The sequence below is a fragment of the Dendrobates tinctorius genome, unplaced genomic scaffold (assembly GCF_039654945.1).
Source record: "Dendrobates tinctorius isolate UK_male_01 unplaced genomic scaffold, ASM3965494v1 ptg000174l, whole genome shotgun sequence".
Classification (NCBI taxonomy): domain Eukaryota; kingdom Metazoa; phylum Chordata; class Amphibia; order Anura; family Dendrobatidae; genus Dendrobates; species Dendrobates tinctorius.
In genome coordinates this window covers 3,030,738-3,056,671 of record NW_027361841.1, presented here as the reverse complement: position 1 = coordinate 3,056,671, position 25,934 = coordinate 3,030,738, and the positions used below count along the sequence as shown (strand labels likewise).

The following is a 25,934-nucleotide window of genomic DNA, read 5'->3' as shown; positions in this document are numbered from 1 at the left end:
TTTGCTGGTATGATAAAAACCAGCTTTAAACTTGCATAAAAAGAGCAACAAAGATGCAATGTGTGAACTTAGCCTTAGACTGTGAATGTCGACCAGTGTGCTTTCTTTTGGGTGCCTGGATTTGGCATACTGGGGATGGGACAGACAGATTGCTGGATGGAACTGGGGAAAATCCAAAGGTCATAGTACACATTGGTACCAATGACAAAGTTAGAGGAAGGTGGAAGGTCCTTTAAAATGATTTCAGGGAGCTAGGTGAGAACCTGAAGGCCAGGACCTCCAAGGTGGTGTTTCCACAAACACAGCCACTGCTACAAGTGCTACTAGAAAGACAGCAGGAGATTGGGGAGATACATAAGTGGCTTAGAGATTGGTTCAGAAAGTGTTTGGCTTCATGGAGGACTGAGCTGACTTCTATGTTGGTTACAGGTTGAACGGTAGTACTGGGCTACACCTGAATGGCTGAACGGGGAGTGCAGCTGTGCTAGGGGAAAAAATGGTAAGACTGATGGAAGAGCTTTTAAACTAGGATATAGGGGGTGGGTAGTTAATCAAATAAAGGGATTGATAGAGTAGACAGAGAGAGTGAGGCGGTGTAATGAGGATTTAGGGGGCAGGGATATTCAAGGAAAGTAGGTAGGTGAGTAGAAGTAATAAATGGGCTAATAGTATTAAATGTATGCTGGCAAATGCAATAAGTCTTATAAACAAAATGAATGAATTGGAGACTCTTATGTCAGCCACACATTACAATGTGGTGGGAATTATGGACACCTGGCTGGACAAAAGCTATGACTGGGTGACAATTGTGGAAGGTTAAGGTACTGTCACACTAAGCGATATCGCTAGCAATATCGCTATAACTTGTGACGTTATAGCGATATTGCTAGCGACATCACTGTGTCTGAAATGACAAAAACCTTGGCACTCAATATGTGAAATATTCAGACACTTTTATTTTGTGCATCCAGACAGAAAGGTTTAAACGTTTTCGGTCCAGCATAGGACCTTCATCAGAAAAATCTCGTTTACTGAAATAAATAAATCCTTGCAATGGTAGCCAAAAGAAGGACAAAGTAGAGAGTCTGGATAGCCAGTGGAAATGTTAAATGGCTGGCGTCTGGAAAGCGTATGTGGACTGAGCCGTCCAAAATTAGAACAGGCAGCTGTACAGCGTAGAGCTTCAGAAAAGGGACCTCCAGGGTCACTAAAATAAGGAGAGAAGACAGCGCTGATAGCAGTGGGTATACAACCTCTAGAATTGAATTGCGCTGGTGAAGCCCTGGTCTGTGGTCTGGCTGCCCTGTGTGTCTGAATATTTCACATATTGAGTGCCAAGATTTTTGTCATTTTTGATTGATGGGTTGGATACCCGACTTGAGCACCAACAACCAAACTATTCCTGAGTGCCGTGCTCTCTTTATAGGATCACTGTGTCTGATACTTACCTACGACCGGCTACCCCGCTGGTTATCGCTGATCGCGCGAGAACATCCAGGACCGTTTCTCGTCATCAGCTTCCTGCTGGGCTTCCTGTGGAGAGACGAGCAATGAGCGTGGAGCCGGGCAGGAGGAAGCAGGATCGCCCTTTGTGACAGGTAAGTAGCGACCCCCGTCCCCAGCGATGTCGCTGGTGAGACCTGCCTGTGTGGCAGCTCACTAGCGACCACCTAGCGATGTACCAGCGATCCTGACCGCGTCATATCGCTGGCCGGGATCGCTGGTACATCGCTAAGTGTGACAGTACCTTTAGACTATATTTAGAAAGGACAGGAAAGACAAAGGTGTGTATTGGGTTGTGTATTTTCATTAAATCCAACTTAAGACTTATGCTAAATGACGACATTGGGGGGAGCTGCAACAATGTAGAGTCAGTATGGGTAAATGTATGTGGGGATGGCAATAATGGAAAGCTGGCAATTTGAGTATTCTACAAGACTACTAATATAGCTGAAAAGGAAGAGGATGAAATGCTGCAATAAATTAAAAAGTAATATTAAACAAAATCCCATTTAAATATAAAGGGAATAAAGAGGCCTAGGCTAAGTATAATAAAAAGTTTTTTTTATTACAGTAAATCATTAAAATTACATAAGATAAAAGAAGCAAAGGGATAATCTCAAAATAGCCAGGTGAGAAGCCATAGTGGCCCAGGACTTAGAAAGCAGCCAAAGATTATGAACAGACATTCAAAATGAAATCATATACAATGATATACAGTTGTGGCCAAAAGTATTGACACCCCTGCAATTTTGTCAGATAATTCTCAGTTTCTTCCTGAAAATTATTGCAAACACAAATTCTTTGTTATTATTATTATCTTCATTTAATTTGTCTTAAATTAAAAAACACAAAAAGAATTGTCCTAAAGCCAAATTGGATATAATTCCACACCAAACATAAAATAGAGGGTGGACAAAAGTATTGGCACTGTTTGAAAAATCATGTGATGCTTCTCTAATTTGTGTAATTAACAGCACCTGTAACTTACCTGTGGCACCTAACAGGTGTTGGCAATAACTAAATCACACTTGCAGCCAGTTGACATGGATTAAAGTTGACTCAACCTCTGTCCTGTGTCCTTGTGTGTACCACATTGAGCATGGAGAAAAGAAAGAAGACCAAAGAACTGTCTGAGGACTTGGGAAACCAAATTGCGAGGAAGCATGAGCAATCTCAAGGCTACAAGTCCATCTCCAAAGACCTGAATGTTCCTGTGTCTACCGTGCGCAGTGTCATCAAGAAGTTTAAAGCCCATGGCACTGTGGCTAACCTCCCTAGATGTGGATGGAAAAGAAAAATTGACAAGAGATTTCAATGCAAGATTGTGTGGATGTTGGATAAAGAACCTCGACTAACATCCAAACAAGTTCAAGCTGCCCTGCAGTCCGAGGGTACAACAATGTCAACCTGTACTATCCATCGGCATCTGAATGAAAAGGGACTGTATGGTAGGAGACCCAGGAAGACCCCACTTCTTACCCCAAGACATAAAAAAGCCAGGCTGGAGTTTGCCAAAACTTACCTGAAAAAGCCTAAGACGTTTTGGAAGAATGGTCTCTGGTCAGATGAGACAAAAGTAGAGCTTTTTGGGCAAAGGCATCAACATAGAGTTTACAGGAGAAAAAAAGAGGCATTCAAAGAAAAAAGTACGGTCCCTACAGTCAAACATGGCGGAGGTTCCCTGATGTTTTGGGGTTGCTTTGCTGCCTCTGGCACTGGACTGCTTGATCGTGTGCATGGCATTATGAAGTCTGAAGACCACCAACAAATTTTGCAGCATAATGTAGGGCCCAGTGTGAGAAAGCTGGGTCTCCCTCAGAGGTCATGGGTCTTCCAGCAGGACAATAACCCAAAACACACTTCAAAAAGCACTAGAAAATGGTTTGAGAGAAAGCACTGGAGACTTCTAAGGTGGCCAGCAATGAGTCCAGACCTGAATCCCATAGAACACCTGTGGAGAGATCTAAAAATGGCAGTTTGGAGAAGGCACCCTTCTAATATCAGGGACCTGGAGCAGTTTGCCAAAGAAGAATGGTCTAAAACTCCAGCAGAGCATTGTAGGAAACTCATTGATGGTTACCGGAAGTGGTTGGTCGCAGTGATTTTGGTTAAAGGTTGTGCAACCAAGTATTAGGGTGAGGGTGCCGATACTTTTGTCTGGCCCATTTTTGGAGTTTTGTGTGAAATGATCAATGATTTGATATTTGCTTCATTCTCTTTTGTGTTTTTTTCATTTAAGACAAATTAAATGAAGATAATAATACCAAAGAATTTGTGATTGCAATCATTTTCAGGAAGAAACTGAGTATTATCTAACAAAATTGCAGAGGTGTCAATACTTTTGGCCACAACTGTAATATGTTATGAACAACAGCACCCAGAAAATTAATACAAAGTACTAAGTGCATATATGTAATATAAAGTGATGCTATTCACAGCATAGAAAATCACAATCATATCACAGCAACTGTGAAAACATTAGACTATAAGGTGCATAAGTGCATGTAATCCTATCACAGTAACTGTGGGAACATTAATCAATGAAATCTATAAGTACAGATGAAATGAAGCTGCCCAGAGGATCTAAGAATGCCATTTAAACTTACAAGTATAAAGGCCCCGTCACACACAGCGAGATCGCTAGCGAGATCGCTGATTTTGTGATGTCACAGCGATCTCACCAGCGACATCACTGTGTGTGACACACATCAGCGACCGCCCACCCGCCGGGTATCGCTGATTGTGCAGGATCGTCCTGGGCCATTTTTTGATCGTTGGTCTCCTGCTGGCCAGCACGCATCGCTGTGTGTGGCAGCAAGAGACCAACAATCAGCGTCACTGCACGCTGGTATCTAAGGTAAACAGCGGGTATCCAAGAGCCGCGCAGCTCTTGGATACCCGCTGTTTACCCTGGAAACCAGCGTACACGCTGGTATCTAAGGTAAACAGTGGGTAACCAAGAGCTGCGCGGCTCTTGGATACCTGCTGTTTTCCCTGGAAACCAGCTTGCTCACTGGTCCTGATTGCTGGTGAGTCTGTCTATGTGACAAGTCACCAGCAATCAGCCTAACGATGTCCCAGCGATCCCATCCACGTTGGATTGTTGGTGGGATCGCTGGGACATCGTTGTGTGTAACTGGGCCTTAAGAGTTCCGGCCACAGGCCTACCTCAGCTACACCACAACGGTGCCATTTTGCCCTACTGGCTGCCTCAAATGGGGGTATGTGTGCAATTCGTGCAGTGTGTTACTTTAAACAGAAAAAAAGAAGAAAATCTATATAGAAAAGAAATACCATAAATAAGATAATGTAAAGAAACCAATGAATGCCACATATGATATATACTGCTCAAAAAAATAAAGGGAACACTAGACACTCTTACTAAGCAGACACATGGATGTTAGTGACCTTCCCATCATTTCTACCTGTTTAGTCCATTTGTGTAAATAGATGCACCAATTCTGGCACTTACTCTTGCTCTTCCCACATGCCCTGTAGCAGTGGCAAGTGGGGTTGATGTCACCTTTGTATTGTCCGGTGACATCAAGCCAGGCTCGGACTGGCCCACCGAGGTACCATTGGATCCCTCGGTGGGCCCCGCCCCCGAATGTCACTGTCACTCACTGGTCGCTCGTACCCAGGGGCAGGGCCGGCGTCAGCACCCGGGCAAGTGCCGGGGCCCTGGCGAGATGGGAGGGCCCACTCATGCTGTCTGGGATACCCGCCGGCCGCCGCCATTCCCCCATGTACTGACCCCATCCTGCGCCCTCCGCGAGGGACCCACGCAGTGACGCAGCCCCTTACAACCAGCAATGATCATCGCTTCCTTCAGCTGTAATCTTTTGTGCGGTGCCAGCACAGGACCTGTGATGAGGTCACAGGAGGGGAGGAGTCGGGTCACATGATCAGGGTGGCTGCAGGACTCTGCTGTGCTGGTCGCTTTTCATTATGGTGCTGGTCTGGATGGATGAGGTAACATTTATGTGTGGGACAGTGGGGTCAGGGAGGGGTTTAACAAGGTGGATGTAGCAGAGCCGTGTGTGTACTTGTGTGGGGTCAGGGAGGGGTTTAACAAGGTGGATGTAGCAGAGCCATGTGTGTACTTTGTGTGGGGTCAGAAGTGGTTTAACAAGGTGGATGTAGCAGAGCCATGTGTGTACTTGTGTGGGGTCAGGAGGGGTTTTACAAGGTGGATGTAGCAGAGCCGTGTGTGCACTTGTGTGGGGTCAGGGAGGGGTTTAACAAGGTGGATGTAGCAGAGCCGTGTGTGTACTTGTGTGGGGTCAGGGAGGGGTTTTACAAGGTGGATGTAGCAGAGCCGTGTGTGTACTTGTGTGGGGTCAGGAGGGGTTTTACAAGGTGGATGTAGCAGAGCCGTGTGTGTACTTGTGTGGGGTCAGGGAGGGGTTTAACATGGTGGATGTAGCAGAGCCGTGTGTGTACTTGTGTGGGGTCAGGGAGGGGTTTTACAAGGTGGATGTAGCAGAGCCGTGTGTGTACTTGTGTGGGGTCAGGAGGGGTTTACAAGATGGATGTAGCAGAGCCGTGTGTGTACTTGTGTGGGGTCAGGAGGGGTTTACAAGGTGGATGTAGCAGAGTCGTGTGTGGTGTGTACTTGTGTGGGGTCAGGAGGGGTTTACAAGGTGGATGTAGCAGAGCCGTGTGTGTACTTGTGTGGGGTCAGGGAGGGGTTTTACAAGGTGGATGTAGCAGAGCCGTGTGTGTACTTGTGTGGGGTCAGGAGGGGTTTACAAGGTGGATGTAGCAGAGCCGTGTGTGTACTTGTGTGTGGTCAGGAGGGGTTTACAAGTTGTACGGAGCAGAGCCGTGTGTGTACGAGGTGTACGGAGCGAAGCCGTGTGTGTACGAGGTGTATGGAGCAGAGCCGTGTGTGTACGAGATGTACGGAACGGAGCCCTGTGTGTACGGAGCTGAGCCATGTGTTTATGGAGCAGAGCAGAGCCGGGGGTGTACGGAGTGAAGCTGCGTGTGTACAAGGTGTACGGAGCGGAGCCGTGTGTGTACGAGGCATACAAAGCGGAGCCATGCGTGTACGAGGTGTATGGTGGGGAGCATTTATACCTCCTGAGTCCCAACTGTCCCGGATCCAGCGAGACAGTCCCGATTTTGAGAGAGAGACTGCCCCAGCCGGGAGCATACTTTCCCCGCGGGACACAGGAGTACACAGCAGAGCCCCAAGGAGCAATTTAAAACTTGCACGTAACGTTCTACCGGAAGTGACGTGCTGGAAGCTGACCAGAAATTAGGTCATTTCAGTAGGAGATTGTGACGGAACCTTGGAGGCACTTCATGGAATGCTTCAGATCCATCACCGTGTCCTCCTCTGACAGCGGACAGCGAGATTGCCTTGGAATCAGGGATGTCGGCCATGTGAGCGGATCATGATATGTCCTGCACCAGGAGGCTCAGGTAGGTACTACAATGGGAGCTGGGCTGCTATAGTATCTTTATAGAATTTTTCTTTCTCTGTTTCTTTCTCTCTCTGTTCTTTCTCTCTAATCTTTTTTTCTCTCTCTCTGCTCTTTCGCTCTCTGTTCTATTTCTTTCTTTCTGTCTCTGTTCTTTCTCTCTGTCTGTTCTCTCTTTCCTCTCTTTCTTTCTCTCTCTCTGTTCTTTCTTTCCCCTCTTCCTCTCTGTTCTTTCCCCTCTTTCTTTTTCTCTCCACCTCTCTGTTCTTTCTTTCCCCTCCTTCTTTTTCTCTTTCCCTGTTCTTTTTTTCTGTCAACTCTTTTTCTCTCTCCGTTCTTTCTTTCCCCTTTTTTCTCTCCCTCTCTGTTCTTTATTCCCCTCTTTCTTTCTTTCTTTCTTTCTTTCAATCTCTGTTCTTTTTTTCTGTCCACTCTTTCTTTCTCTTTGTTCTTTTTCTTTCTTTCTTTCCCCTCTTTCTTTCTCTATCTGTTCTTTCTTTCTTTACCCTCTTTCTTTCTCTTTCTCTCTGTTCTTTTCTTTCTCTCTCTGTTCTTCCTTTCTTTCTCTCTGTTCTTTATTTTCTCTTTCTTTCTTGCTTTCCTTCTTTCTTTCTTTCTTTCTTTCTTTCTCTGTTCATTCTTTCTATGTTCTTTCTTTCTCTCTCTGTATCTTTCTCTGTTTTTCCTTCCATTCTTTCTCTTTCTTTCTCTGTTCTTTATTTCCCCTCTCTTCTTTCTTTCATGCATACACTACTAATCAGTAGCCTCCATCACATGAACGTGTTTTGCCACAGAGCGAGTGTCCGTGTGGATCACATGCGTGTCCGTGTGATCCACACAGAGAGAAGTCCGTTTTTGGCCGTCACCACGGATGTCACATGGCATGAGTCGTGGTATGTGTTAAGGGGGGGCCAACTGAGACTTTTTCGCCCGGGGCACTCAAAAACCTGGAGCCGGCCCTGCCCAGGGGTGGGATTCAGCGGGTTCTCCCCGGTTCGGTGGAACCGGTTGTTAAAAAAGCAGCCAGTTCCCCGAACCAGGGAGATTCACAGCCGCGATCCAGTACTTTGATGTTCCTGCAGTGCAGCCGGCAAGGAGCAGGAGCAGAGGAGGACTCTTGCTCTGCTTCCTAGTCCCGCCCGCCACGCCGGATACCGCGCATTGATACGTCGGGTCATTCTCTGCTCTGTCTCTGACTACTGGACAGAGCACAGCACACCCCGGAGGCCCCCGCCCCGCACACTGATTCCTGCGCGCAGTGCGGCATTGGTGGGTAACTGGAGCTCGCTGGAGGAGTCACCACCACTGCCCAGACTTGTCAAGTCAATGTGAGCTGAGCCCAGGCAGCGTGACGGACCGGTTATTTGCGCACACCCGGAGGCCGGAGGAGCAGGACGGGCGGTGCGGGGCCTGGCCATCCAGGAGGCCTCAACCGCGGCCGTGGGATTACAGTGACAGTCTTCTTCTTCTTCAGAGTCAGACGCGTCGCAGCCTGTCGCCTGTGTATCTGGTATACAGGCCAACGCCGGGTCAGTGAGTTACTGTCTGTATGTGCTGCGTATTGGGGACCTGTGCTGCCTACTAGGGACCTGTGCCTGCCTATTGGGGACCTGTGCTGCCTATTAGGGACCTGTGCTGCCTACTAGGGACCTGTGCCTGCCTATTGGGGACCTGTGCTGCCTACTAGAGACCTGTGCCTGCCTATTGGGGACCTGTGCTGCCTATTAGGGAACAATGCTGCCTATTAAAGATGTGTCTGACAGGATATCAGGACTCTTCAGACCTACAGATGACTACCCATTCCTGCTACTACATGTGGGGACAAATGACACCGCAAGAAACGACCTGGAAACCATCTGCAGAGACTTTGAAGACTTAGGCAAGAAAGTGAAAGAACTGGGAGCGCAGGTGGTCTTCTCTTCCATCCTCCCAGTGGATGGCCATGGAACAAGGAGGTGGAATAAGATTCTGCAGGTGAACAACTGGCTACGTCGATGGTGCCGTCAGCAACGATTTGGATTTCTGGATCACGGAGTGAACTACTTATACGATGGACTACTTGCTAGAGATGGGGTGCACCTTACGAAGACTGGAAAGCATGTATTTGGAAGTCGCCTTGCTACACTTGTAAGGAGAGCTTTAAACTAGAACAACATGGGAAGGGAAGCAAAAGACCAGAAAAAGCCATACACCTGACAAATGCTATTGAGAACTCTGCTATTAGAAGTGGAAAGGAAGAACAAAGACGAAAGAATCTAATTAATAAAAATATTGGAGAAAGAGAAACCAATCACAAACTAAAATGTTTCTATACTAATGCACAAAGCATGGGCAACAAACAAGGAGAATTGGAACTACTAACACAGGAACAGAAATATGATGTAATTGGAATCACTGAAACTTGGTGGGACAATACACATGATTGGAATACAAGACTAGAAGGATACAACTTATTTGCAAGAAACAGACTTGATAAACGAGGAGGGGGTGTCGCATTGTATGTTCGAAACGCGTATATCTGCACAGAGATTGAAGCTTCAGAGACTGGGAGTTCTGTGGAAACTGTTTGGGTAAGAATACAAGGACAGAACAATGGAAAGGACACCATTGTAGGCATTTACTACAGGCCGCCTGTGCAAGCCGAAGATATAGATGAACTCTTTATGCATCAGATGGCCAAGTTCTCCAAAAAATATGACATAGTTGTCATGGGAGATTTCAACTATCCAGACATTTGTTGGGAAGCTCTCTCAGGCAAAACTAACAGGTCAAGGAAATTCTTATCCTCTCTTGCTGACAACTTTATCTTCCAAAAGGTAAGGGAGAAAACAAGGGGAACTGCTACCTTGGATCTAATCCTTATAAACAGGGAGGAAATGGTTGAGGAGGTAAAAGTGGCTGGGACCCTAGGAGGTAGCGACCATGCTATTTTAGAATTTTGGATTACTAGAGGTGGAAGACCTGTGAAGACTCAGACGTCAAGGTTAGATTTCAGAAAGGCAGATTTTAAGGGATTCAGAAAGAGAATTGGAGGGATCCAATGGCTGGATATCCTTAAAGACAAAAATGTCCAGGAAGGATGGGAAATCTTGAAAAATGAAATTCTCAAAGCACAGTTGTTAACAATTCCGAAAAGAGGGAAGAATAGGAAGCATTTAAGGAAACCAGGATGGATGAACACAGAACTTAAGCACATGCTAAAAAGGAAGAAAAAAATGTTTATAAAATGGAAAGAGGGAGGCATATCTAAAGAAGAATATAATGCTGTCTGCAGTACCTGCAGGGCACAAATCAGATTAGCTAAAGCTGAAAATGAACTGAGGCTTGCAAGAGATGTCAAAAGCAATAATAAAGGATTTTGGGGATATGTCAAAAGTAAAAGAAAAGTCAAAGATGCTATAGGATTTTTACAGGATGAAAATGATGAAATGGTAAGACAGGATGTTGAGAAGGCTGAACTTTTAAATTCCTATTTTGCATCTGTTTTCTCTCAGAAAGGAAATGCAACATCAACTGTTATTCACTGTCCTATTAAGGGAATAGAAGAATCCAGGATATCTATAAACAGAAAGATAGTGAGGAAACACTTAGCTAACCTAAATGAATTCAAGTCTCCAGGTCCAGATGAATTACACCCCAGAGTACTGAAGGAGATAGCAGAAGAAATTTTTGAACCCCTCTCCATAATCTTTGAAAATTCTTGGAGAACAGGAGAAGTGCCAGAAGACTGGAGAAGAGCAAATGTTGTTCCTATCTTCAAAAAGGGGAAGAAGGTGGACCCAGGCAACTATAGGCCGGTGAGTCTGACTTCTATACCAGGAAAGATCTTTGAACAAATTATTAAACAACATGTATGTCAATACCTGGATAAGAATGAAGTGATTAAACAGAGTCAGCATGGGTTTCTAACTAATAAGTCATGTCAGACTAACTTAATTTCCTTCTATGACGGTATCACTGATTGGGTGGATCAAGGAAATGCTGTAGATATAGTATATCTTGACTTCAGCAAAGCATTTGACAAAGTCTCTCATACAATCCTTATTGAAAAAATGACTAAGTATGGAATGGACAAGGCAACTGTTAGGTGGATTCATAACTGGCTTAGTGATCGGACACAAAGAGTGGTCGTAAATGGCTGCACATCCAGTTGGAAGAATGTCTCAAGTGGGGTACCACAGGGCTCTGTCCTGGGCCCTGTATTGTTCAACATCTTTATCAACGATTTAGATGAAGGAATTGAGGGTAAACTGATTAAATTTGCTGATGACACAAAGCTAGGAGGGATAGCTAATAATAGAGAAGAGAGAGAGAGGATTCAAAAAGATTTAAATAAACTGGAGAAGTGGGCAGCAACTAACAGAATGGTTTTTAACAGGGAGAAATGCAAAGTACTACATCTGGGCAATAAAAATGAAAAAAGCATATATAGAATGGGAGGAATAGGGCTAAGTGACAGCACATGTGAAAAAGACTTGGGTATACTAATACATCACAGACTGAATATGAGTCAACAGTGTGATGCAGCAGCAAAAAAGGCAAATGCAATTCTAGGATGTATTAACAGAAGCATACAGTCTAGATCACGTGAAGTCATTATTTCCCTCTACTCCTCTTTGGTCAGACCTCATCTGGAATATTGTGTCCAGTTTTGGGCACCACATTTTAAAAAAGACATCAACAAACTGGAGCAAGTTCAGAAAAGAGCGACCAGAATGGTGACCGGTCTGCAAACCCTGTCTTATGAGGAAAGGTTGCAGGATTTGGGAATGTTTAGTTTGCAAAAGAGAAGACTGAGAGGAGACTTAATAGCTGTCTACAAATATCTAAAGGGCTGTCACATTGTAGAAGGATCAACTTTATTCTCATTTGCACAAGGAAAGACTAGAAGCAATGGGATGAAACTGAATGGGAAGAGACACAGATTAGATATTAGAAAAAACTTTTTGACAGTTAGAGTGATCAATGAGTGGAACAGGCTGCCACGAGAAGTGGTGAGTTCTCCTTCAATGGAAGTCTTCAAACAGAGGCTGGACAGACATCTGACTGGGATGATTTAGCGAATCCTGCTTTGAGCAGGGGGTTGGACCAGATGGCCCAGGAGGTCCCTTCCAACTCTACGATTCTATGATTCTATGATTCTATGATTAGGGACCTGTGCCTGCCTATTGGGGACCTGTGCTGCCTATTGGGTACCTGTGCTGCCTATAGGGACCTGTGCTGTCTATTGGGGTCCTGTGCTGACTATTGGGGACCAATGCTGCCTATAGGGAACAATGCTGCCTATTGGGGACCTGTGCTGCCTATTGGGACCTGTGCTGCCTATTGGGGACCTGTGCTGCCTATTGGGTACAATGCTACCTATTGGGGACCTGTGCTGCCTATTGGGACCTGTGCTGCCTATTGGGGACCTGTGCTCCCTATTTGGGACCAATGCTGCCTATTGGGGACCAATGCTGCCTATTGGGAACAATGCTGCCTATTGGGGACCTGTGCTGCCTATTGGGGACCTGTGCTCCCTATTGGGGACCTTTGCTCCCTATTGGGGACCAATGCTGCCTATTGGGGATGTGTGCTACCTATTGGGGACCTGTGCTGCCTTTTGGGGACCTGTGCTGCCTATTGGGGAGTTGTGCTACCTATTGGGAACCTGTGCTGCCTATAGGGACCAATGTTGCCTATTGGGGACCTGTGCTGCCTATTGGGGATGTGTGCTACCTATTGGGGACCTGTGCTGCCTTTTGGGGACCTGTGCTGCCTATTGGGGTGTTGTGCTGCCTTTTGGGAACCTGTGCTGCCTATAGGGACCAATGCTGCCTATTGGGGACCTGTGCTGCCTATTGGGGCAGCTAATCGCACGGGTACCGGGAGGCTTTCGCCGCTAAGACCGGCAGGCAGCAACGCTACCTGGCTGGTCCGGGCGAATTTTAGCCCCCCCTGCAGATACGAACGCTTCGAATGGCTGGGCTGTGTAGCATCTACCATGGAACTCTTGTTGGGACAAAGTGATCACTATACCCCCTACGTCAATCCTTGGGGGTGTAGATTCCAAAATGGGGTCACTTTTGAACTTCAAAGTAACACAGGTCAGATTTGCAAAAAATGGCCTGGGCATTAAGGTGAAAACAGGCCTGCGGCCCTAAAGGATTAAATGAATCGTAGTGCGGAAAGATCTGCAGCATATGAACAACGGTGCAGCTTTTAGTAGAATTAGGATGCTGAAATGATGCAGATTTGGCGTGGGATATACGGCAAAAGAACCCATGGTGTAATTCCGCGGTCTCAAAGCCTAAATGTTGAGTTGTACATTACTGTAGGTGGGCCCCTAAAATTAATTCCCTTTGTGGGCCCTAGACACCCCAGTCCGACCCTGCATCAAGCCCACCGAATAGTAATGGAGAGGCATCTATAAGACAACATATCCATTACTAATCCTATAGTTTTATGGTAAATAAAGATACAGCCAGAATAAATTCCTTTAATTGAAATAATCACACAGACTTCTTTATTGAATCTTATTTTACCATACTTACTGCATTGCCTGATCCCTGACTCCCTTGTCTCCTGCAACAAAAATAAAATAATAAATCAGCATATATTCCCTGTCTAACATATTCCATTTACCGAGTGTCCCACAATGATCTCAAGTGTAGAACGGTCGCATCAGGAGTTGTGACTGCTCTACCCGGCCTCCGGTGACACACTATGGGAGGGATCACCTCCTGTCAGTGTATCACTGCACTGCCATGAGATTTGACCAGAGTTCATCAGCTCCGGTGCTCTCACTTATGGCACTACCACTGGCTGAGAACTTTCCCTCACAGCAGTGCCATAAGTGAAAGCACCGGAGCTGATCAACAAAATAAACCTAAATAATTAAATAAAAAATCATCAGAGACACTCCTGAACACACTGACCACAGAGAAAACCATTGGGTGTCTATAGTCTCTATAAAAAATTAAACTTTATTGAAAAACAACATTCTAAAAACATGTGCCAATATGACAGAGTAACACAATGCTAGACCACATAAATTCAACCATTGTTAATGACATATTATTAAAGTTGTAAAAATGATCTAGATATTATTTATTTGCTACCTTGAAGACATTAAATACAAAGGCTATTTGGCCTCATATATATACTGCATAATAATAATAATCTTTATTTATATACCGCCAACATATTCTGCAGCGCTTTACAGTTTAACAGTTTCAAAACACAAGTCCTAAGTAACAAAGTTAACAATACAATTAGAGTTGAGCGACTTTTGGTTTTTTAGGGTCGCGTTTCGTTTCGTGAAACCCGACTTTTCCAAAAGTCGGGTCGAGCAAGATTGTCCGATTATAGGGAAAAGTCGGGGTCGTCCCGAAACACGAAACCCAATGTAAGTCAATGGGAATAAAAGTCGGCAGTGAGAGGAGGACAGGAAACACACCTACAGTGCCCATTTGAATGCCAAAAGCATCAATTCTTCTTACTTAAGCTTGTCAACCTTAATTAACTTCATAATATAAGTTACGCACTGAAAAATGGGGGTTATTTGGCTAAAGTTGTGGGGGGGGAGGGCTGGCTGCAGGTTTTCATGTGCCCTGGGCGAAAGAGCGCCCCTTTAACACATACCACAACTCATCATGCTCCGATACGGCAGATAAATAGCGGTATAGTACAATGAAAAATACCTCACTTTTTACATCTCATGACGAGGCCCATCTATTTCTCCATACAGAATCATTGGTCCCATATAATGTTTGAAACAGTATATGATGAGCTCCACATAATGCTACAGTATATGTTGGTCCCCATGGATGAAGCTCCACTGTCTTATGGGCCCAAATAATGCTCCAAACATAATGGGCCCCATTTCTAATGCTCTAGTGTATAATGGGCCCTGTAAATGCTGCTCCAGTGTCTGATGTCCACCTTTGGAATGTTCCAGTGTATGGTGGGCCCCATCTATCATTCTCCAGAGTATAGTGCTCCCCAAAAATTGCTGTCCCAACATTGAAAACAATCAAATAAGTCTCCTCGCTAGGGAATCCCTGTACTTGTCTGGAGAGGTGCTGTAGCTTGCTTAACAGCTCGCCAGCCGTTCTCACGCCCAGTATGGATTGCACGTGATTGCACAAAGGTTAGAAAGGGTACCGTATCCCTGGATAACATGTATGGATAGCGTACACATTCAAAATATATGTCTATACAGCATGAGGCAGGCTCAGACGGTGTTAGGCCCAGTATGGATTGCACGTCATTGCACAAAGGTTAGAAAGGGTACCGTATCCCTGGATGACATGTATGGATAGCGTACACATTCAAAATATATGTCTATACAGCATGAGGCAGGCTCAGACGGTGTTAGGCCCAGTATGGATTGCACGTGATTGCACAAAGGTTAGAAAGGGTACCGTATCCCCGGATAACATGTATGGATAGCGTACACATTCAAAATATATGTCTATACAGCATGAGGCAGGCTCAGACGGTGTTAGGCCCAGTATGGATTGCACGTCATTGCACAAAGGTTAGAAAGGGTACCGTATCCCTGGATAACATGTATGGATAGCGTACACATTCAAAATATATGTCTATACAGCATGAGGCAGGCTCAGACGGTGTTAGGCCCACTATGGATTGCACGTCATTGCACAAAGGTTAGAAAGGGTACCGTATCCCTGGATAACATGTATGGATAGCGTACACATTCAAAATATATGTCTATACAGCATGAGGCAGGCTCAGACGGTGTTAGGCCCAGTATGGATTGCACGTGATTGCACAAAGGTTAGAAAGGGTTCCGTATCCCCGGATAACATGTATGGATAGCGTACACATTCAAAATATATGTCTATACAGCATGAGGCAGGCTCAGACGGTGTTAGGCCCAGTATGGATTGCACGTGATTGCACAAAGGTTAGAAAGGGTACCGTATCCCTGGATAACATGTATGGATAGCGTACACATTCAAAATATATGTCTATACAGCATGAGGCAGGCTCAGACGGTGTTAGGCCCAGTATGGATTGCACGTCATTGCACAAAGGTTAGAAAGGGTACCGTATCCCTGGATAACATGTATGGATAGCGTACACATTCAAAATATATGTCTCAGGAGGCAGGCTCAGACGGTGTCAGGCACAGTATGGATTTGACGGCCCAGATTACACAGCGGAGGAGCAGGGAGAGGTAAAGATTGCAAATGCTGGGGCCCTGCCCAAGCAAGGGGGGCCCACTCGTGGGCGTCGGTACTGGCACTGGGCCCCTCATAGTACAGCGGTGTGTCTGACGGCGGGTGTGCACCACCACCGTCAGAGACACTTGATTGCACTATGAGGGACCCTGTGCCAGTGCCCGCGCCCAAGAGTCGGCCTACCCACCTGTCCAGGGCAACGGCACTCGCACGGTGTCGTGCGCTAGGTGGTTACCCCGGCCATGGGGGGGGAGGCAGCACAGTTAGGGAGTTTTAGAAAGTGGCATATGTTGATGTTGGACATTCAGTTGATGCAAAAGGCGAAATATGTGAAGTACCAGGAAGAGATGGACCAAAGCAAGCCATTTTTCTGTCACCCTATGTGTCATCAGGGGAAGGTGGGACAAAATCCTTGGAAACCCATGCGTGGTTCATTTTAATGAAGGTTAGATCATCCACATTTTGGGTTGACAGACGGGTCCTTTTTTCTGTCAGGATTGATCCAGCTGCACTGAAGACTCTTTCCGATAGCACACTTGCAGCTGGGCAAGCGAGCTCCTGTAAGGCATATTGGGCCAATTCAGGCCAGGTGTCCACTTTAGCGGCCCAATAGTCAAAGGGGAATGACCTGTGTGGGAGAACATCGATATGGGAGGAAAAGTAGTTTGTAACCATAGTTGACAACTGCTGTCTCCTGTCACTTTCCATCGATGCAGTATTACCAGTTGTGTGAGCGGTATTTGAAAAATCAGTCCACAACATTGTCATGAAACCCCTGTCTCCAACGCCACTTCTGCTGTGTGCACCACGAACACCTCTGCCAAGCTGCCCCCGGCCCGTACGGCTCGTGTGAGAACCATCACCGCTGCTGTGTGCTGGGAATGCCTCAAGCAACCAATTTACCAGAGTTGCTTGTTTATTAGCCAATATTAGGTCAAGGTTCTCCTGTGGCATGATGTTTTGTAATTTGCCTTTATAGCGTGGATCCAGGATGCTGGCCAACCAGTAGTCGTCATCGTTCATCATTTTGGCAATGCGGGGGTCCCTTTTTAGGATCCGCAAGGCATAATCTGACATGTGGGCCAATGTTCCCGGTGTCAATGATGCACTGCGAGTGCTGGGTGGAGGAGCACTTTCTGGCAAATCCACATCCCTCCAGTCACGCACAAACCCTGTACCAGACCTTGCCACGCCAACATTTTCACTTGCCCCACGAGATGCATCCTCCTCCCCTAAGTAATCATCCCCATCATCCTCCTCCTCCTCCTCCTCTTCTTCCTCCACCTCGTCCAGGAGAGGTCCCTGAGCAGACAATGGCTGAATGTCATCAAGGATTCCCTCCTCCTCTTCCTCCTCATCAACATTGGCTGCAGACGCCTGCTCCTTAAGGTGCGTCAAAGTTTGCATGAGCAGACGCATAAGTGGGATGCTCATGCTTAGGATGGCGTCGTCTGCGCTTACCAGCCGTGTGCATTCCTCAAAACACTGAAGGACTTTACAAAGGTCTTTCAGCTTCGACCACTGCACGCCTGTCAACTCCATGTCTGCTCTCAAAGTGCCTGGCCATGTATCCTCCCACAAATGCATTATGGCCTGCCTCTGCTCACACAGCCGCTCCACCATGTGCAGGGTGGAGTTCCACCTTGTTGCAATGTCGATAATGAGGCGGTGGTTGGGAAGGTGGAGCAATCGCTGCAGCTTCTGCATACGAACGGAGTGTACAGGCGACCGGCGGATGTGCGCGCACAGTCTTCACACCTTCTGGAGCAGGGCTGTTAACTCTGGATAATTTTTGAGGAAGCACTGCACCAACAGGTTCAAGGTGTGAGCCAAGCAAGGTATGTGGCTGAGTTTTGAAAGGGCTATGGCTGCCACAAAATTACGGCCGTTATCACTAACTACCTTGCCTGCCTCAAGATGTACACTGCCCAGCCATGACTCAGTTTGTCGCTTCAAGTACTCGGCCAGCACCTCGGCGGTGTGTCTGTCGCCCAAACACATCATCTGCAACACAGCCTGCTGACGCTTTCCACTAGCTGCTCGATAGGGGGACACATCGTGTGCAACAGTGGCAGCTGCAGATGGAGTGCTCGTACGACTGCGCTCTGTGGACGAGCTTTCGCTTCTGGAGGAGGAGGAGGGTCGAACGCCTACAGCCAACTGTTTCCTATACCGTGGGCTAGGCAGCACTGTCCCACCACCGCTGTCCCCTGTGGACCCTGCATCCACCACATTAACCCAGTGCGCAGTGATGGACACGTAACGGCCCTGGCCATGCCGACTGGACCATGCATCAGTTGTGAGGTGCACCTTTCCGCTCACTGACTGCTTGAGTGCATGGACAATGCGGTCTTTCACATGATGGTGGAGGGCTGGGATGGCTTTGCGAGAGAAGAAGTGGCGACTGGGTAGGTCATAGCGTGGTACTGCATAGGCCATGAGTTCGCGGAAAGCTGTGCTTTCCACCAACCGAAAGGGCATCATCTCAAACGAGATTAGTTTGGCAATGTGGGCGTTCAAACCCAGTGTACGCGGATGAGAGACTGAGTACTTTCTTGACCTACTCATAGTGTCTGGGAGGGTGAGCTGGACTTGAGAGCTGTATATGGTGGAAGTAGCGGTGGACAGGGCGGACTGAGAGAGGGTTGATGATGGTGATGGAGTTGGTGTTCTTTCTGATGGCCTAGAATCAGTCTTTCGTTGATATAACAGTGGGATTCCCTGACTGCTGTGGCCTTGCAACGACACCTCAACATTTGCTGCTGTGCTAACTGGTGGGCTTACAGTGGGGGAAACAATGTAGCGTTGCTGACTACCTTCGTTGTGATCAGTTGCACATGTGGCACTTGAGGTTTGGTGTTGTGTCCACGCTTGCAAGTGCATGCTGGTTAAATGTCTAAGCATGCAACTGGTATTCAAATTTTTCAGATTTTTCCCTCGGCTAAAGGTCTTTGCGCACTTCTTACATATAACCTTGGCCTGATCATGAGGATTTTGTTCAAAAAAGTGCCACACTGCACTCTTCCTACTTTGGCAGACATTTTGCGGCCTAGCACGCTGTGATCTTTTGACCCTCTGGACAAGCTGTCCAGCAACTCTTTTGATGTTTGGAACCTGTCTTTGGAGTGCTCCGGGCCTGCCAGATAACAGCTGTTGCGATGTCGATGTCTGCTGTGGATGCTCCTCATCTGAGCTATTGGAAGCAGCACCCTCTTCCTCCAATGGATGCCAATCTGGGTCAACAACTGGGTCATCCATCACTTCCTCTTCTATGTCATGTGCACCTTTCTCTGTGTCACCGTGTATGGTGGTATAGTGTGCGGGAAGGGGCACCTGAGTCTCATTAGGGTCAAAATCTGGCTCTGTACACTGCGAGGACAATGTAGTGCTCTGAGTGAATGTACCAGCAGAATCATCCATCAGCGGCTGTGCATCAGTGCACTCCATGTCAGATTCATCTTGGCCTGGGTAATTCACCATTTGACTTGATAATCCAGGCATGGTATGTGAAAACAGCTCCATGGAGTAATCAGTAGTATGGCCTGCGTCATCCTTCAATCTTGGTTGGGGTGAAGGACACAAGGAAAGGTGTGGTTCATGAACATGAGCCTCCAATGACGACTCAGTGCTTTTACTTTTTACAACTGAAGAAGAGGAGGCGATAGAGCTGGAGGCTGAGTCAGCAATGTAAGACAAAACTTTTTCCTGATGCTCTGCCTTTAAAAGCGGTTTGCCAACTCCTAGAAAACTAAGCGTTCGAGGCCTTATGTAGCCAGACGATGACGCAGGGTCAGCACCTCCTGCATTCGGTCCTATTTTGCTCTTGCCACTACCATCAGATCCACCACCAACACCATCATTACCAGCTGCCAACCCCCGCCCAATTCCACGGCCTCTTCCACCAGCCTTCCTCATTTTTGGTAGAAATGTAGACAAAATCCAACAAACTATATAGTAATGTAAAACAAGGTACAAGGTGTCTATAGGACAGGGGAGATTTAGAATTTCTGCACACACTTGTGGACAGTGGACACTTTTGGATTGTGTGAGGCCCACTGATATCTGAGCGCTATGTGACACGCTCGATGGCACAGCTGCCTGTGACCAAAGTGACGAGAGGATAATGGAGATTTTGAATCTCTGCGTACACTTTTGGACACTGGACACTTGTGGATTGTGTGAGGCCCACTGATATCTGAGCGCTATGTGACACGCTCGATGGCACAGCTGCCTGTGACCAAAGTGACGAGAGGATAATGGAGATTTTGAATCTCTGCGTACACTTTTGGACACTGGACACTTGTGGATTGTGTGAGGCCCACTGATATCTGAGCGCTATGTGACACGCTCGATGGCACAGCTGCCTGTGACCAAAGTGACGAGAGGATAATGGAGATTTTGAATCTCTGCGTACACTTTTGGACACTGGACACTTGTGGATTGTGTGAGGCCCACTGATATCTGAGCGCTATGTGACACGCTCGATGGCACAGCTGCCTGTGACCAAAGTGACGAGAGGATAATGGAGATTTTGAATCTCTGCGTACACTTTTGGACACTGGACACTTGTGGATTGTGTGAGGCCCACTGATATCTGAGCGCTATGTGACACGCTCGATGGCACAGCTGCCTGTGACCAAAGTGACGAGAGGATAATGGAGATTTTGAATCTCTGCGTACACTTTTGGACACTGGACACTTGTGGATTGTGTGAGGCCCACTGATATCTGAGCGCTATGTGACACGCTCGATGGCACAGCTGCCTGTGACCAAAGTGACGAGAGGATAATGGAGATTTTGAATCTCTGCGTACACTTTTGGACACTGGACACTTGTGGATTGTGTGAGGCCCACTGATATCTGAGCGCTATGTGACACGCTCGATGGCACAGCTGCCTGTGACCAAAGTGACGAGAGGATAATGGAGATTTTGAATCTCTGCGTACACTTTTGGACACTGGACACTTGTGGATTGTGTGAGGCCCACTGATATCTGAGCGCTATGTGACACGCTCGATGGCACAGCTGCCTGTGACCAAAGTGATGAGAGGATAATGGAGATTTTGAATCTCTGCGTACACTTTTGGACACTGGACACTTGTGGATTGTGTGAGGCCCACTGATATCTGAGCGCTATGTGACACGCTCGATGGCACAGCTGTGACAAAAGTGACTAGAGGATAAGGGAGATTGGATTGCTTTTAAAAAAGCCGTTTGCGGAGCAGTGGGTAAACAGCAATGCCAGCGTGTCAGGAAGCCTTAAAAGGCAGCCCAACAACCAACACCACTGATACACCACAATATAGCCTCCCCTTGCACTGCACACACAGTGACTTGTGTGTTGTGCAGGCCAAATCGCTAGCAGCAGAAGCAGTTTTTTTGTCTTCTTCCCTGCCTAACGCTCTCCCTACAGAATCAGCAGCAACCTCTCCCTATACTAAGATCGGCAGAAGTAAGATGGCGGTCGGCGTGCACACCCTTTTATACCCCCTGTGATGCCCACCAAAGCAAGCCAATCACTTGCATGCCCTTCTGAAAGATGGTGGTGACCCGTGCCTAGGTCATCACGTTGCCCACAGTGTCCGTGGATCCTGATTGGCTGAAAAAGAGCGCAAAACAAACTTTTGAAACGCGACTTTGCGCGTAAGTCGCCGACCTCGTGGCCGACCTCATCCTAGGGTCGGGTTTCGTTTCATGAAACCCGACTTTGCCAAAAGTCGGCGACTTTTGAATTTTTTCGACCCGTTTCGCTCCACTCTAAATACAATAATTAAAGCAAAATAAGACGACCCTGCTCGTGAGAGCTTACAGTCTACAATGCGGTGGGGGAGATACAAAATACAGGTGTGTATATACAATGATGTATTTACAATGATGGTCCAGCCATCTTGAGGGAGTGAGGGATGGATGGATAGTGAATGGGCTACTCATGCACACTAAAGGCCCCTTTACATTTAGCGATGCACCAGCGATCCCGACCATGATACGACCCGGTCAGGATCGCTGGTGCATTGCTAAATGGTCACTAGTGAGCTGCCAAACAGGCAGATCTCACCAGCGATGTAGCGACGCAGCAGCGGTCGTACTTACCTTTCAGATGCGGCAATCCTGACGTCCTCCGTCCGTGTCCACACATCATTCAGGAATGCCCAGGAGGAAGCGCCCGACGAGAAATGGAGCTGCATGATCTCGCGCGATCAGCGACAGACAGCAGGGGGGCCGGTCGGAGGTAAGTATCACCCATAGCGATATCGCTAGCAATATCGCTGCTGCGTCACAAAATCGGTGACGCTTTAGCGATATTGCTAGCCATATCGCTATGTGTAAAGCCCCCTTTACACATAGAATGATTTTGATTAGTGAACGTGATAGGCCTCTCTGAACAAATGTGTTTTGAAGGAGCGCCTAAAACTATGCAAATTGTGGATACTCCTAATTTCTTGGGGTAGAGCATTCCAAAGGATTGGCGCAGTGCGGGAGAAGTCTTGGAATCTGGAGTGGGAAGTACGGATTAGTGCAGAGGTTAGTCGAAAGTCGTTTGCAGAGTGCAGCGGTCGGTTAGGCTGATAAACAAAAATGAGGGAGGAAATGTAGGGGGGTGCTGCACTGTGGAGAGCTCTGTGGGTGAAAACAAGTACTTTGAATTGGATCCTATAATGAATGGGCAGCCAATGTAAGGACTGGCGAAGAGCAGACGCGTCCGAGTACCGATTAGCCAGATAGATGACCCTGGCTGCTGCATTAAGTATGGACTGGAGAGGGGATAGTCGAGTAACGGGGAGACCAATTAATAGAGCGTTGCAGTAATCCAGGCAGGAGTGGATCAATGTGACAGTGAGGGTTTTTGTTGTTTCCATAGTGAGAAAAGGGCAGATTCTAGAGATGTTCTTTAGGTGTAGGCGGCAAGAGCGGGCAAGAGATTGTATATGGGATGTGAAGGAGAGATTGGTGTCAAACATAATACCCAGACAGCGTGCCTGCTGCCGGGGTGTTATTATAGTGCCACCCACGGAGAGGGAAAAATCAGATTTGCATAATGCAGGTTGATGGCCTATTCATCAATTAGAAAATGAACAAAAAAATGAAATAGCTTACGTAATGCTGCAAACTATTATAAGATGTTTACTTGGTGCCCCGATGTACGTTTCACCCTTGCTTCATCAAGGGGCGTAAAATTTCAGATCTACAGGTCAGGGAGCATTTGGGATGCAACAACCATAATATGGTTACTTTCAATGTAATATTTAATAAAACATTTCAAAGAGGAAATACAAAAACCTGTAACTTTAGGAAAGTTGATTTCAACAAATGAAGGTAAGAGCTTAATCATGTAGACTGGGACCATGTCATGGTAACAGGGGTTGTACCAAATATACTGTAAATGGGGTATGTTTAAGGATATATGACTTGAATCATGTAGAATACTTTTACCTTCTGGTAATAAAATGTCCAGGAATAAAAATAAATCACTATGGATAAATAAGACAAAAAAGGGCATTCAAAATCTTGAAGGCAAAGAATACAGAAATAGCATTTCGGGAATATAAAAATCTCAATAAGAAATGTAAAAAAAGAAATTAAGCTAGAAAAGTTAGCTACTGAGATACAAATTGCCAGTGACAGTAAAATAAATCCCAAAACATTTAAAAAATATATGATGATAATAACAAGATAAGTATAAATGACAAAGAAAAGGCTGAGATATTAAACAGGCACTTTTCATCTGAGTTCACTATTGAACTGACTGTTCCAGGGATCATTCAACAAGGCAAAATCAAAGTTTACCACTAGTGATGAGCAAGTATACTCGTTGCTTGGGTTTTCCCGAGCATGCTCAAGTGTCCGAGTATTTTGGCATGCTTGGAGATTTAGTTTCTGTCGATGCAGCTGCATGATTTGTGGCTGCCAGACAGGCTGAATACATGTGAGAAATGCCTGTTTGTTAGGGAATCCCCACATGTATTCAGGCTGTCTAGAAGCCGCAAATCTTGCAGCTGCCTCGACAGAAACTAAATCTCCCGGCACGCCAAAATACTCGGAGGACACCCGAGCATGCTCAGGAAAACCCGAGCAACGAGTATACTCGCTCATCACTATTTACCACCCAATATAACTAGTTTAACACAAGAAGAAGTACGCCTGCGTCTGAGCAAATTAGACATTCACAAATCCCATGACCAGATGGCATTCATCCATGGATATTGAGAGAATTGAGCTCAGTAACTGACAGACTCCTGTATCTTATCTTTTTAAACTCTCAGGAACAGGGTTGGTGACACAGGATTCGAGGATGGCTGATGTGGTACCAATATTTTAGAAAGGTCAAACAGGGAACTAATGTCCGTAATGTCCGACATTAGTAGTGTGCAAAGTTTTTGTGGGCATTATAAGAGGTGACCTACAAAAATATATCGCAGAGAATAATATAACTGACAGCCAGCATTTATTCATGAAAGATAAGTCCTGTCTAACCAACATGTTGAGTTTCTATGAGGAGGTTAGTGCAAATCTTGATGATGGTAATGCAGCTGATGTGATTTATCTGTACTTTGCAAAGGCATTTGATGCAGTACCACACACAAGTCTTATAATGAAGCTCCAAAAGTAGGGACTAGGAGACCCAATATGCAAATGGGTAAGGAATTGGCTAAAAAGCAGGAAACAAAGTTGTTGTAAATGATACATTTTCTAACTGGGGTATATTCAGCAGTGGGGTACCGCAAGAATCTACACTAGGACCGATTCTTTTTAATCTCTTGATTAATGTCCTTGTGGATGGGATTGAGACAAAAGTGTCAGTCCGCTGACAAAACCAAACTATGTAGGATATTAAAATCTGGCCTTGACATTAAAATATTACAAAACAATTTGGATAAGATGTCTGAATGGGCAAACACTTGGCAAATGAGAGTTAATGTTGATACATATAGAGTAAGGCACCTAGGGCAGAGTAATCCTCTTGCTGCATATACATTGAGTTGAAGTATACTTGGGACTACAGAACAGGAGAAGGACTTAGGTATTTTGGTTACAAGTGAGCTGAGCAGCAGTACTCAATTTTAAGACCACATATAAAATATGGGCTACAGTTTATTGCAAGGGTTGGAAGTCCTCTCATATGATGAGGAGAAGTTGGAAAAGTTGGGCTTTTTTAGTGTGACTACATTGTGTTTATTCTTAATTATTCCAGACGTATATTCAGTAGGCCCAGGAACACCAGCTATTATTCATATCAGTCTGAACACCGACTCTTGTTGAAGGTTGAATAGATGTTTGCTGAATTGTTGAATCGCTGCTGTTTACCTATTGTATCAGGCAATACAGCTTACTGTTCTGCTATCATTGGAAACCAACCCACAGGATAATTGAACAATTAATGTTTGTTAATATATTGATTACCCATTGTATCAGTCCATGCAGGTTATTCTCCAGCAAATATTGGAGGACAAACTATGCAGGTTATTTGAACACTCGAACAATGATAGATGACCTCCTCCCAACTTCCCCCAAACCTGTGGATAATGGCCTGAATAAGAGCTGTGGACTATAAAAGATGGATCTGCTTCTGTTTCCAGAGACAGTACATGACAGTAGCCTAGGCACAATGGCTCCAACCGGAGGAATACAGATCTACTCCATTGCCCATCATTGAACTATCAAAGATGTTTTGAGAATCCAGGTTGGGGCAATCTCTGGTCACCTGGCCACAGCCACATACCTCAATGGACTCTGTCAGCTTCCTAAGCTTGCTGCTATCTGCTCTATGTGGGTGCCACTGGTTGAGGTAGTTGGCCCTGAAAGCTGCAGATGTTCT

General features: G+C 46.1%; 1 long non-coding RNA gene across 1 annotated transcript; it reads left to right on the top strand.

Annotated features, from left to right (window-relative positions):
• Positions 1-402: 402 nt before the first annotated feature.
• Positions 403-25,934, top strand: LOC141054080 (uncharacterized). The gene is made up of 3 exons (XR_012221352.1): positions 403-499; positions 1,427-1,598; positions 25,532-25,934. It is a non-coding gene; the product is annotated as an uncharacterized lncRNA (long non-coding RNA).